Raw genomic sequence first — 15,704 nt, 5'->3', positions numbered from 1 at the left:
TCTACCAATAATTTCGGTAATTTTGTTGCGTCTCAAGTGGACGATTGTAGGATTTTCAAAGCCACGTAGTTTTGACAAAGTGTATATGAATATATTGCCAATTAGTATCTGACAATATGTTAACAGTATTTTTTTCACGATTCAAGTATTTTGCAAATAATCGTCATGTAGAATATAATTACTGATGAAACGAATTTAGAAAGATACTTGATCGTAGACGAATTATCAGTAGTAATTACAAGAGAGCTCTAAAATTATCGATTTGCATCCCGAGTGACACTTTGACAGTTTTAATTTCACGAACCGAAGGGGAGTGAAATTATGTCAGAGTGTCACAATAGTTACAAATCGATAATTTTTAAGAGCTCGAGAGTAATTCGGTAAGATTATTTCATGAATAAAACTGTCTTTTTAAATCATTTTAACTAATGTTTTATTGATATCTGCACCTGAATATTTGCTAAACCTGTTCCTTGGTGTTCTCTGTGACAAGTTGTAAAACATTAATTGTCATTAATGTCACAGAATGTTCATTTTTTGCTTAGTAACGAAGGGCATCTGACGTAATGCTTGACAACGGCATATTATCAAAAATTATCGGGTATAATATCACAAGAGAATGAGAATAAATTGGACAGAATTAAACACGTGATCAAATATCTTACTATACGATTGGAAGTTAAAATCATTAAAAAATAATCAGTAGTAATTGCACAAGAGCTCTAAAATTCTATATTAATTTTAGAGTTCGAGTGCAATTTGTTGCGATTATTTCATGAATAAAACTGTTCAAAACCAAAATTTTATTGTAATTTATTTATGTAAGTACAAATTAGTACAATTAAACACAAAGTTTTTATAAATATTTGACGATTGAAAGTCATCACTTTTATAATGTTTAAAACATTAATTGTCATTAAAGTCACTGAATGTATTTTTTCGTAGCAACGAAGGGCATCTGACGTAATATACTTAACGACGGGCAATTATCAAAAATTATCGATTTAATTCAGATTTCTGTAGCTTTCTATTGGTCAGAATCTCCTATGAATGAAATAATCGCTATAATTTTTATTTCTGTAGCTTTCTATTGGTCAGAATCTCTTATGAATGAAATAATCAGTAGTAATTGCATGAGAGCTCTAAAGTTATCGATTTGTTTCCCGGGTAACACTTTGACAGTTTTAATTTCACGACCCGAAGGGGAGTGAAATTATCTCAAATTGTCACGAGTCGATAATAATTTTAGAGATCGAGTGTAATTCGCTGAGATTATTTCATGAATAAAACTATCTTTTTAAATCATTTTAACTAATATTTTATTGATATATTCACCTGAATATTTGCTAAACCTGTTTCTTGGTGTTCTCTGTGACAAGTTGTAAAACATTAATTGTCATTAATGTCACTGAATGTTCATTTTTGCGTAGTAACAAAGAGCATCTGACGTAATGCTTGACAACGGGATATTATTAAAAATTATCAGTAGTAATTGCACAAGGGCTCTAAAATTATCGAATTTTTCCCGAGTGACACTTTGACAGTTTTAATTCACGACCCGAAGGTGAGTGAAATTATTATGGCAAAGTGTCACGAGGGCAAAAATTCGATAATAATTTTAGAGATCGAATGCAATTTGCTGCGATTATTTCATGAATAAAACTGTTCAAAATCAAAATTTTATTGTAATTTATTTATGTAAGTACAAATTACTCCAGTTAAACACAGTTGTTATAAATATTTGACGGTTGAAAGTCATCACTTTTATAACTTTTAAAACAGTAATTGTCATTAATGTCACTGAATGTATTTTTTCGTAGCAACGAAGGGCATCTGACGTAATATATTGGACGACGGGATATTATCAAAAATTATCAGTTTAATTTTTATTTCTGTATCTTTCTATTGATGAGAATCTCGTATGAATGAATTAATCAGGGAAATAATTTCACATCAGGGCGTATAAGTTCGAACACCAAAAAACCATTACGAAAATCTATTTAATCTCTCCATCGTTTATTTTAAAACAGGTTATACGTCGCAGTCCTGTGTAATTAACGTATTATCCATTTATTTATTCCAACACGCATTCAAACTATAGTCACTGTCAGCCGATTGACTGTTTCTCTTTGAAAATATGCCCTTATGGTACACTACTGTTCATTTTGGGGCCCATTTAACTCCTGATCATGGTTGTTAAAATACTAAACACGCATAATGGTGACATGTGGCTTTCGGACCGGCCACAGAGAGCAGACCAGAGAACATTGTCCGATTAATGAAAACAAAAATAACGAACGTGTTCATGTGTGTGCATCTGGCAAAAATGCGGTGTGTCAGAATTCAATACACTTTGATGAATTTACCGGTCTGGAAAGAGTGAGGATATTTTTGCCACAATGTTTGGTGTTGGAGCTAAAGGGAAAATTTTATTCAGTATGTCCGGTATGGTTTCGATATGTAAACATTAAATGACACTTATTAAACGTCATTTTATTTTGGGGCAACATTAAATTGGAGGGTCCGAGAAGTTAGCTACAGATATAAGTAAATGAAGACATGACAGTGTTGCCATGTGTTCTTAGGATAAATCGGAAAAGAGCATGTGATATATTTTTATTAATTCATGTATTAACATGGAAAACATTAACTATGTAGATAAAATAACGAGAAAAAATTTTAAATTTCTCTAATTAAAAAGTGTAAAATAAGTAAAATTCTGCTGTTTTAAGATTTTATTACTAGGTATATACTTTTAGTTTATTATTATCTATATAAAAATAAGCTTTGTATAAATAATAAGGTCGCCAATACAATAATTATTACAGATTATCTAGTAATATTATTACATATCATCTTTTCACCTGAACTCGAAACTCCATCGAAAAAACTCTAAATATTGATTAAAGATAGAAATATTAAATATAATGTAAATAAGAACAGACTCCAGAATATATGCAACTGAAAACACAGATATACAAGTCCACAGAAATATTAAAAAGCTGTGATAATAACAGGCTCCAGAATATATGCAACTGAAAATACAGATATACAAGTCCACAGTACTATTATTAGGAAAAATAATTTGTCTAAAATGGAAGTTGTAGCTATTTATATTGGTAAAAGGACTATAAGTCTTTCATGTGATACAATATAGTTGTAGGCATTTTAATATTTTAAAAAATACAAAATAAACACAAAATAGCGTACTGACGAAGTGAACACTTTTCAGTAACTAAGAGCATTTCAGTATTCAGGTACATTAATTTCAAATAATAAAATAATAAAAAGAAATATAATATAATAAAAAGAAAGTCATAAAATGTATATCTGCGGAACATCTGTGCAATCTAGCAAACGCAAATTTAAACTTTCTGACTCTGTTGCCAAATCTCTCCAGGAATCTATCAGGGCAATTGCTACAAAAAAATTTCTAGTAATTAACTGCAATTAATATCTAAACAAACAACAAATATTTATTCGTTCGTATTTTACATAAATTAAAAAATATTAAAATCCATAGAATAATGTAAAAAGGTACTTTTTGAAGCTTTCTCTGTATATTTGAAGCGTGCAACATATTATACATTACATACATTATAATCACATGGCAACACTGTCAAACTTCAATTCAACGTTCTATGAAAATCTAATGTGGCTAACTTCTCGGACCCTCCAACTTAATGAAGTCCTTATTTTGTTATGTAAAATTGATAAATGAAAGGCTTTGGGCCACAATCCGTTAAACCAAGCAAAAGCTTTTTGGTTCAATAGAAATATCACATAACCTACTCGTAATATTAAAAAATTGCGTAAAAATAATTACAAATCTGATCATAATAATGAAGTACGTTCTTCAATTCAATATGGATAACATTTTCATCATTTCATTATTTGTAAAACATTTCCATCGTTTCAAGGCAACTAATAATGAATCATTAAATGCGAAGTAAATAAATAACTCAAATGTCGATTAATTCTACAAAAATCATGGCAAGGGAGCAGATCTTAAGAGGCAGACACCAAATAGATGAGGTATTGCCGTTATCGAGAGAAAAAGCAGAGATCGGCACTAAAGAAGTTGAAGAGATAAATTTCCAAGTGCGCGCTTTACGATTAGGCATGCAAAAAAATCCTTTATACAAAAGGTAAGCACTTCTAATAGCATGTTTAAATGAATTAGAAAATAACTGAAGATTACGCAGCATGAGTTCTTTTACTACTTAAAAAATTTATAAATTTACATCAGCAGCCATCTCGACGACAAACTGAGAAATGTCATGAAATCGTGAGTGTTTGACTATTTATAGCTTCCACTAGTAATGAAAGAGCATTAGGAACAATCCTAGGAGGTACTTAAAAGGAAGGATTGCACTCGGACCTAATTATATCCAGACGAAAATAGTGCGTAGTTTATGAATAACTATACATTTTTAATCAATTTTCGGTTTAATTTGACAGTTTTCTCATTAGAGTTTCCCATTGGTACTAAAAGTTAGTTTTTCTTCCAGTTTTCTAACTTCTCTGCTCATATTTTCTTCTTCTTTTTAGGTGGAGTATCCTATTTTTGTACTTATTTATGCGCCTCGTGCCTATTTTTTCTCGTTATATAGTCAAACGTAGATTATATTCCAGAAAATTGAACACACAAACTGACTACTCTATTTAACGTCTCTATAACGAAGCAAAAAGTAACATTCAGATTAGCTTTATTATAATCGTCGACAAACTGTTTGGCGAAACACGAACATCATGTAATATCTCTGAATATGACCGTACGCCCTACTTTGGACTAGCGCCAGATAAAACAATGGTACTTAGAGGGTGATTTACTAAATATTTAATGGAGTAGTTCAGTAGTTCCAGTCACTGAAACATGGATGATGAACAAATCCGAAAAAGTCATGTTCCAAGTGTGGGAAAGAAAAGTCCTCAGGAAAATAACTTCAAAAAGGTTATGGAATTGAATATAGATAAAAAGACCAAATATACAACTAGAGAGAGAAGATGTACGGAGAATTGAATATCGTAGGGATCATAAAATCACAAGACTGAGATGGTTGGGATGGTTTCAAAGATTTCCACACATGAGACTAGCCAAAATAATTGTAACGGGAGGAATGAGAGGAAATAGGAATAAAGGTAGGCTGAAAAACAGGTGGAAGAAGGATATTTAAAGACATAGAAAAGCGTGAAGTCCCAAATTGGAAAAATAAAGCAGCAAATAGCAAAGAATATTAAACCAAGCCATGTATCTTCTAGGTCTGGCGAGTTAAATTATATATACTTACCAGTTCTTTCAATTTAGCTGTATTTGTCAAAGTTCTCTGTTTATATTTTCTCTCTCCTTTTCGATGTGGACTTTCCTATTTTTGTACTTATTTTTATGTGTTTATTCTAGTTACCTGATTTCGTGTCACTTTTTTATCTACACAATAATATATGCTCTGTATTTTCAGATTACATTTCAGAAAATTGAACATATAAAACCGAAACACCTCGTACAAACTGACTATTCCCTTCAACGTCTCTACAATGAAGCAAAAAGTATCATCCAGATTAGCTTTATTATAATCGTCGACAAACTGTTTGGCGAAAGACGAACATCATGTATCTCTGAATATGACCGTGCGCCCCACTTTGGACTAGCGCCAGATAAAACAATGGTACTTAGAGGGTGATTTAGTAAATCTGTAATGGAGTAGCTCAGTAGTTACAGTAAATAACTGCAATTTAGTGCATCTTAACGCCGAACTTCGAAAGAAAACAGCTGCGTCAGCGGTGTCGGCGTCGTATATTCGACGGCAGGCATGGAAAGTTGGACGTTTATTGTCCTTTGAAGACGAGCCAAGAAGGTGGGCTTTCGACAACCACTACTTTTTCATTTTTTTGTCGTTTCAACTATATTTTTTATTTAAACATGTCAGGATTTACGTTGTTTCTTATTAATTGGGTATTTAGGTATGTACCAAAGGCATTAAGTCGATGTTTATGCCTGATGGCGACTGTAATGAGGGTATGGTATATATAAGCCACAATTTTACTAAAAAATGAATTTATTAACGTTTCGAAGCCCAAATCGGGTTTCGTTGTCAAAATACAAAATACTATTAAAATAAACAAAAATGTTGTTGCTAAGTAAAAAAAATTCTTTTAATAATTTATTTAATCTGACTCATTTATATTGGCAATTCAGACGTATATTATACATTTTAAAGTAGAAGACTTTAAAATGATATCGCCAATATTTATGAGTTGCGTTCCTGGGACGACTTTACAAAAAGATAGTTCATTCGATTACATGAAATAAATCCCAACTCAAGAATATCCGTCGCATAAAAATCATAGCATGTGATCTGTCTTTAAAAAGACAACCAAATGCAACGATGACAGTAAAATTCTCGGGTTAGAGATTCCATAGTAAATCACGAGGGAAAACCAGGAAGAAACCTCGTGATACTATCCCGACATCGTAAGTATTTGGTCTTACATTTAATTTACCTTCAAAAAACTAATACCAAATTCTGACTTTAATATGTTTGAATTATAAATAATATTAATAATACACAGGGCCGGTATTTCCAACCTCACTTAAGCCAAAGCTTACTTTAAGCCTTTGCTTAAGCTTAGATGCCTGTATTTCCACTTCAATTTGAGGCTTAAGCCTAGGCTTAAACCAAATAATTTTAAGCTCGCGCGGGAGTTGGTTTAAGCCTTTGCTTAAAATTTGTTTTCTGTTTTTTGAGGTTATTTCTATAGATTATTAACTAGAGAGTTATTTTGAAAACCAACTTTTGAGTAATATCGTTATTATTAGATTATTAAATAATAATCTATTAATGTATTAATCGTAATAACGATTATTAAAATTATTACTACTTTTGGAAGGTGTAGGCACATGAAAATTATTTATTTTACAATGCTTGGTAGGTATACTTATTTTACAAAAATAAACTTACATTAGAATTTGACATTTTAAGGAATATATTCAGTAAACAAAGACGGATCTATTGCTTATGCAAAATAACAATAAAAATATAACCAGAGAAAATATAGACAATAAACTAACAACACATGTACCATGTAGGTACACAAAATTAAGTGAAGTAATTGACATTGATACAGATGACAATATAAAATTAAACGTCAACAGTAGTGGTTTTTACCTCAGAACAGTTAGTTCTGGCATTTTGACGTATTCAGAGGTACCAAACCAATTAACTTTACAGTTGAGCATCAATTTAGTTAAGGAAATGATGGAAATACGGCACCCGGCTTAAGCTTCTCCTTAACTTTTGACACAGGCTTAGCTAAGCAAAAGCTTAAGTAGCTATTGAAATACCGGCCCATAGATATACAATAAGTAATACTAAAATATAAAATTTGTACTAACTCGATATGTTATTGACTTACTAATCGTGGTATTTTCTTTCGATTGACTTCCTCTTTCAGTATGGGTAACCACATCCTACTGCATTCTACCGAGGAATTTCCGACACAATTGGTTTCATTTAGCATAATTAGAAAGAAAATACATAACATATCGAGTTAGTACAAATTTTATATTTTAGTATTACTTATTGTATATCTATGTATTATTAATATTATTTATAATTCAAACATATTAAAGTCAGAATTTGGTATTAGTTTTTTGAAGGTAAATTAAATGTAAGACCAAATACTTACGATGTCGGGATAGTATCACGAGGTTTTTTCCTGGTTTTCCCTCGTGATTTACTATGGAATCTCTAACCCGAGAATTTTACTGTCATCGTTGCATTTGGTTGTCTTTTTAAAAACAGATCACATGCTATGATTTTTTGCGACGGATATTCTTGAGTTGGGATTGATTTCATGTAATCGAATGAACTATCTTTTAGTAAAGTTGTCCCAGGAACGCAAATCATAAATATTGGCGATATCATTTTAAAGTCTTCTACTTTAAAATGTATAATATACGTCTGAATTGCCAATATAAATGAGTCAGATTAAATAGATTATTAGAAGATTTTTTTTACTTAGCAACAACATTTTTGTTTATTTTAATAGTATTTTGACAACGAAACCCGATTTGGGCTTCGAAACGTTAATAAATTCATTTTTTAGTAAAATTGTGGCTTATTTCCCATAGAAAATACTTAATTATAAAAATGCCACAAGGAAATAGCTTCAGAACTACATCTATTAATGCCCACGGTGCATAAAAACTTTCATGTCATAGGACAAATAGAAAATAGGACAAATTACTAAACGGGATGGCAGTAAAAACGAAAAGGATGTCAAAAAGAGATGGAAAATGGAGAAGCAATATATTAGTACCTACCTATACCGTACCTGTTTACAATAAGATCAAAATCGAAACAAATACTAACTACAAATAGAAAGCTGGAAAGATTCTGAAACCAAGAAGGCGAGGAACAAAGAATTTGAACATTTTTGTACAGATATCTCAGAAATGCGTGTTTCTCGAGGCAACTGATCTTAAATTGAGGATGAATGATCTTTACTTGCTGCTTTAATCTACTATCGCAGATCATCTAATTTTATAGCTGTCGATAATGATAAACAGAAGAAATTAGTAGTTAGTGGGGCTGTTTTCCAACTGTTCCAGTTTGGCAGACAACTCCGGGACAGCTTTGAATTGTTTGATTAAATAAAAATTAGTCTTTCCACCTCCAGAGAAAATACCCTGCACCTTTTGTTCAATTACATATACAGGCAAGATCTCAGCAAAAATAGCTAAAGATACAAAAGAACGGAATAACACCAGTGTCAGAACAAATAGTAAGCAAAGCAAATATATTAATAACAATAATAGGCAAAAAAATACTTACACAGTGGCGTATACAAACTTAGGAGTGGTGGCTGCCCAAAAACTTCTATCTAATCAGCCCTAAACATCCATCCTTGGATATAGGCCTCCTCTTCCTTCTTCCATGCCTCTCTATCTTGGGCAATTTGCATCCATTTTGACCCAGTGTGTTTCTTCAGGTCATCTGACCATCGCATCTGTGGCCTTCCCCTTTTTCGTTTGTGGTTCCATGGTCCAAAAACTTACATCGGTCAAACTGGTAGAACCCTTAACATACGTATAGCAGAACATAAAAGGACTTTCAATAATAGAAAAACAGATTCTGCGGACGTACTTCACCTTTTGGATCATAATCATTTTTTAAAGACCAATTTCAAATTCTCCTTATTCAAACTAATGGCCTTAAGCTATCTTTATTAGAGTTTTAGTCCGTTCTTTAACGGTAAAATATTGCAAAACCTCTAAATTTTAAAGAACCGCTTGGATTGACATGAAATTTGGCATACACATAGCTAACAAGTTAAAGAAAAAAAGTGATATTGTGCCGATATGTGCTTTTGCCCTGGAGGTGGTTTTCACCCCCTCTTGTGGGTGAAAAAATATTCGTCCAAAGTAAGTCAGGAAATGGATAAACCGGCTAGTCAGAGTGGAGCCAAACCTCAGTTGGCGTGCCTAGGCATGCCGGTCGAGGGGCAAATTCATCATCAGCCCCCCTTGTCATCGATCTAGCACTCTTTCACTGGTCGGTCGCACCGGCGCTCCGAATCGCCGATCCGATCAACCAGTGACGTTCGGCTCTTTTTGCTGTGATGTCTCAGCAGAAAATATCGGCGTGTTAGTAAAATCGCTCGCACCCGTTGCGTAGCTACGCCACTTCCAAGAGAAATGCTCTGACAATTTGAAATTAGCGAGGTAAAAAAAATATAATAATAATTAATGGACCCCTTATGAGACCGGTCAAAATTGGCGTGAAGCGCCGACATTCACATAACATATAAGACATTCACAGAACATTGATTAGTACTAAAGGGTAAAGTAATATAGACCCTGACGAAACGTATATCCCCTCTTAGGAAAAGCCGGGGGGATTACTCGAAGTAAGTTTCATAAGTACACTCATTAGGATTTCATGAAGTGACTATGAATGAACAGGCTGCCTTGAATGGTCTTAAGAATCAGATTCCTAATGTCTAGCCGTGATAGACTAAGAATTCGCTGGATCTTCGAATTCGATTGACACCAAGTACCTCTTGCCCCTATTATTAGAGGTGCCATGCAGATGATTTTCCCAGGATATCGGGCTTGCATGGTCTGAAGGAATAAAGGCTCCGTATATTTCGCCGTCTTAAGTCCGGCGGCGACACTTAACGGATCTGGGCCTTCCCAGTGAACGCCAACGTCTGCAACCAGTACTCTGTCACCCAGCACAGCGACAAAGTCAGGTATTTTTAACTCGCCACTCGGCATTGTAATCCGAGGCTCAACCTCACATATCCACCCTTTCTTTTCGGTTGTCTTTCGTAGATAAGAAACGAGCTGGTCATGTCTCTTACATCTTTGCCAATGTGCCCGAGAGCACTTTTGCAAGACGTGACTAAGAGACTCGTTTCTGTCACATCCCATTCTACATCGCCGTAGGTGTGGTGGATTTGATGGGATGCCCTTCGTTGGTAGAAGGTTTCCTCGCAGCTGTATTGCTTTAACATAATCACGCCCCGACCAGTAGGGAGGTGGATTATGTATCCAGGCTGAGCTCTCACTGTGGCTGGACCCTTGAGCAAGACCGTTACCGCAATAGCCAGTGCCTAGTCTCTCGCTCAGCTCACGTGCGATCAACGCTGAACTGCCTCCGTTGTTCTGTGTCCACTTCAAAACTTTTTCCCAGAGGTGACTAACATAGTTTGTGGACATGATCACGGCATTCATGCCTTGTGCTGAGATGATCAGTTTAGTCATCCTCCTTCTCATGATGGCTGGGACGTGTAAGGCCATAGCCATCACGCCCAGACCACCTTCTTTAATCGGCGTGTGAATATAAGCGTCGGCGCACGTTCGATTGAGACGACAAATCTTACGCACGGCTATACGCACAGTCCTGTCAAAACCCTTCAGAGCTTTCATTGTAATCGTCGGTGATTGGAGCATATCGATGTATCGCGGCAGCAAGTATGTTTTAACCACGTTCAATTTTTGAGCGGGTTTTAAACCGGATCGTTGAATTCGATCGAGCTGGGTCTGCAGATCTTGGAAGGCCACCTTGGTCTGACCGAGTGCGTTATATTTCCTACCTAGGTACCCAAACAACTCGCTCGGTTTCAACTGCCTAATTCTGTCGTTGCCGACAGAGAAGAGCGAACGCGTTACGCAATAAGAGTGCTTATTACCACGGTTTACGCTAACCGTAATAGCGGCACTCTTACCAGCGTTCAGCGACATTCCTCTCTTCTCGAAGAAATCGACAGCTGTCCGGAGTTGCTTGTTCCCGTCACGGGCTGATTCCGATAACAGAACCAAGTCATCAGCGTAACCCAACACTGAGACATTTGTTCTGCCATCCGCAATCGACAAACCAAGCACACCTTCTTCGAGCCTGCATATCAGCTCATCGACCACCATGTTGAATAAGTAGGGTGACAGCGGGTCGCCCTGCTTAACACCTCTACTCATTGTCATGTTATTCGTCGACTCGCTGCCGGCGGTGATATACGTACGACAGTTCGTGTACGAGTCCATCACATAACGTTTGAAAGTAGCATCGAGCCCGAACCGTGTCATTGCTCGTTCAATAGATCGTTGAGAGACCGTGTCAAATGCTTTACGTAGATCGATCGCTAGTATATTGTATGGACGAAGGGCTTTTCGTCTTTCTTTGATAACCGTCTGAAGTGTCAGGTTGTTCAACAGAACGCCATCTAACTGTCTAAACCCTCTCTGGTTATCATGGTAGCCCAACACGGCAAGGCGCTTACCTAGGATCCGATGAAACACCCGGATCAAGATAGATGATATTGTGATAGGTCTCCAATTACCTACCACCAGCGGATCACCACCCTTTGGTATCAAAGTGGTCCTGCACTCCTTCAACACCTCTGGGGTAGCACCAAACTGGAGCATGGTATTATAGATGAGAACCAATTTCTGCACTGGAACCCTACGCAGCTGTTTGATCTTAAATAGGTCAGGACCGGCTGCTTGAGATTTCGTGGTTCGTAAGGCTCCAAGGATTTCCGCTTCCGTGACCGCGTAACTCACGGTCGTGGGATCCTTTTGATCAGAAATCGGTTCATCATCTTCTGGCAACCTAGGAGAGAAAATTGTGCGGTATTCTTTCTCTATCATCTTGATCTTAGGGTGAACATCTTTCTCCCAGAGCGGCTTGTCGTCAAGGACAGCATGAGCCAGAGCTGATCTATCAGTATGATATCTTCTTTGTGTCAGACGGTATTCAAGAGCACGTTTGTGACGTCTGTTCTCTATTTCTATAGCCGGGGCGTTAACAGCATTTGACTGGTTAGATCTAGTCGGACGACGCTTCCCTGCTTTTACCGATATTATTTCAGTTGATATATATTCTGACAGTAGTTCCCTGACACTCTCACGTTGCCTCTCAGCATGTGCTAGCTGCGATAATCTAAAGATTTCTTTGGCGGTATTACTCCAATTGCCTTTTGAGCGAAAGTATTGATCTACATACGAGGCTATCGCCTCACGGTCTCCCACCGGAACGAGCTCCTCGGCATCGAGGTCTAGCACTTCCAACGAATGCGAAGATGACGCATCACCGTGCTGACTGGCTGAAAGCTCCGAGGTCTGCGAGAGGTGCTCCGATTCACCCTCAACTGTCGCTCTCTCAGGCGAGGAATCCGTCCCCGATGAGTAGTTTGCGAAAGTCTCGTTGTTCGAAGGTCCAGGAACTGGACTCCCTGGCGGGGTCCGCTCACTTTCCCTCCTGAGACTTTCGAGGAATTCCTGATATTCGGGTTTAGCCCGAGCACGTCGAATCTGATCCAACGTAAACTGGGGGAATTGCTCCCTCAGGTATAGTCGGATCTTACGACCGTCGTACTTGAATTCCAACTGACCCATGCGGATCAGGTCCTCATCTTCGAGCCTCGTCAGTCTACCGGGATCCTCGCACTTCCGCTCGAGATCCTCGTTGTTCTGGTCTGGGTGCGCCAAGCGCATGTGCTGACGAACCCCCATGTAAGACTTGAAGGTGCCATCACATAGGCTGCAGACATTGTCGTTACCTGTTTTCGGCCCTCGACATCGCAGCCTGCGCAGGTGAGTATCCAACCCGGCTTGCGTAGCGAAGTTCGTGCCACAGATGCAAACGACCATCCTATCAGTTCGATGGTTTGGGAGTAAACTGGACCTGTGGGAAACGTTCTCACAGGCCTCTGAACAAACTTTGGGGTATACGTTTACTCTAAAACCGAAGCTCCCAGGAGTCTGGGAGGGTGTATAGCCTTGAGGAGTTCGAGAAACCCGAAAGGCAAGTAGCTATACGGTGTGCGATTCAAGGTCCCAGCTAGAAAACTGATTGTTTGAAAGCAAGCACACACTACCAATCGGGCACACCCTACCGCAATCAGCAATTCCTCTGCAGTAAATAAATGATCGTGCTCTGAGAAGAGCTCAGGTCCTTTATCCGCTGCAAAGGTATTCCCAGCTTCACGAACGTGGACGTTCACGGTTCGGATGATTTATGTGGTATAGGTGAACACGTTGTCCACCCAAAAGCGTATTCAAGCCAGAGACCAAGCGAAACAGAAATTTGGGAAACTCTGAAGTCGCGATAGGAAACTCACTATACGCCAAGTGAACAACGAGCCCGCTTCGACACCACACTTACGAAGCCTCGACACCACACTTACGAAGCCTCGACACCACACTTACGAAGCCAGTGTAACTTTTTACCTTAAGTAACTTTTATTCTATAGAGTTTTTTCACCAAGTCAATACTTTACGAGTTATTTGACAGTGAATATGTCAGTGACATTTTTTCAACAAAATAACCACGCTTTTAGACGGTTTTCCGCAAATACCTCAAATAGTAAGTATTTTGTCGAAAAAACATTCTTAGCAAAAATATAGCCTGTAAAATTTTTTAAAAAATGGTGTATATATCACGTCTCTACACCTAGTAGAAGCAGAGTTAGAGCTAATGAAAAATAGGTTCACATTCGTCAAATTTCAAATGGAATACTTTAACGTGAAATAACCAAAAATGAAGCACTTTTCGGGGAAAACTCATTACAACTTATTTAAAGTGTTTAAAAAAAGCTTCATTTTTGTTTTATAAAAAAAATTTCTAGCATCAAAAGTAAACAAGTTACGCTCAAAATAAAGTTAGTCCCTTTTAGTTTTGGTAAAAAAATCGAGAAAATCACCCCCTAATTAGTATCTTAAATGAACTTAATCGTTACGACTTCACAAGTTTCTTGACTCGTGTATGTATTGTTTATATGATCTGTAAGTTTCATCAGTTTAAAGTCCTTATTATTGAAAGGGCTGTAGTTAAAAGGGGTTGAACGAGTCACTGATCACGAATGTATGCAAATTTAGAAACACCAAATTTTAATCAATTTTTGTCTAACAGAAAAACCAAAAATACATGATATTCAGAAAAGCAAATCTTACTTTTTTTGTTTTTCGAGATTTTTGGTATCTCTAACAATTTTTAAGTTATTTTGAAAAAAAGCATATTTTTCAAAATTAAAATTTTTAAAAATTTTACTTTAAAACCAAATTTTTTCAAAAATAAGCACTTTGAATCGATGAAACTTACAGATCATATAAAAACAACATAAGTAAAATAATTTGTGGAGCGGTAACGAGTAATTTCATTTAAGTTGCTAATTAGGGGGTGGTCTTCCCGATTTTTTTTTTGTCAAAACAAAAGGGACCAACTTTATTTTGAGCGTAACTTCAATTTAATGCTAGAAACTTTTTGTAAAAACAGAAATAAAGCTTTTTTTAAACACTTTATAAAAGTAATAATGGGTTTTCCCCAAAAAATGCTTAATTTTTTGAATATTTCACGTCGAAATATTCTATTTGAAATTTGGTGAATATGAATCTATTTTTCATTGGCTACAACTCTCGTTCTATGAGATCCAGAGACCTAACGCGTACACCATTTTTTTTACTTTTTTATAGGCTATATTTTTACTAAGAACGTTTTTTTCGACAAAATACTTATTTTTTGAGTTATTTGCGAAAAACCGTCTAAAAATGTGGTTATTTTGTTGAAAAATGAACATATCCACTCCCAAATAACTCGAAAAGTGTTGACTTGGCGAAAAAGATCTATAGAACAAGAGTTACTTAAAATTAGTCAGTTTACCCATTTCTGGACTTATTTTGGACATATATTTTTTCACCCACAAGCGGGGGTGAAAGTCACCCCCAGGGCAAAAGCACACATCGGCACAATATCACTTTCTTTCTTTGACATGTAAGCTATACGTATGCCAAATTTCATGTCAATCCAATCGGTTCTTTAAAATTTAGAGCAAAAACCGTGAAAGAATGTACTATTTATGGAAATTAATAAACTAAAAAATACAGATATAATTCTGAATGACTTACTTGAGACAAACAGCTCTCTTCTCTCCAATTTATTCAGTTAAGACTCTAAAATTTATACTCATAGTAAAAATAAATCACTTGAGAGAGGTACTCTGCCGAAACAACTGTAGTAAAAATAAATTGTAATAAATTTTGTGAAAGTGTAGAAAACAAAAGTTTTCAGTGTTTTATTACTAAATAAAATTTCTCTATGTAGCATATTTTTTTTTAATTTGCCTTATTATTTACCTGCTATTTTTCATCATTGTTCATCATAAAAAAGTTTTCGTCTAGATGACACCAAATATTAACCAGATTG

At 36.1% G+C, this 15,704-nt stretch overlaps 1 protein-coding gene across 1 annotated transcript in view; it reads left to right on the top strand.

The window, feature by feature from the left end:
• The window catches only part of LOC126879222 (semaphorin-2A), a 687,031-nt gene that overhangs the window by 265,219 nt on the left and 406,108 nt on the right, over positions 1 to 15,704 (top strand). The window lies entirely within an intron of this gene.

Source organism: Diabrotica virgifera, chromosome 1 (assembly GCF_917563875.1).
Source record: "Diabrotica virgifera virgifera chromosome 1, PGI_DIABVI_V3a".
Classification (NCBI taxonomy): domain Eukaryota; kingdom Metazoa; phylum Arthropoda; class Insecta; order Coleoptera; family Chrysomelidae; genus Diabrotica; species Diabrotica virgifera.
This window is presented reverse-complemented; position numbering and strand designations above follow the sequence as displayed.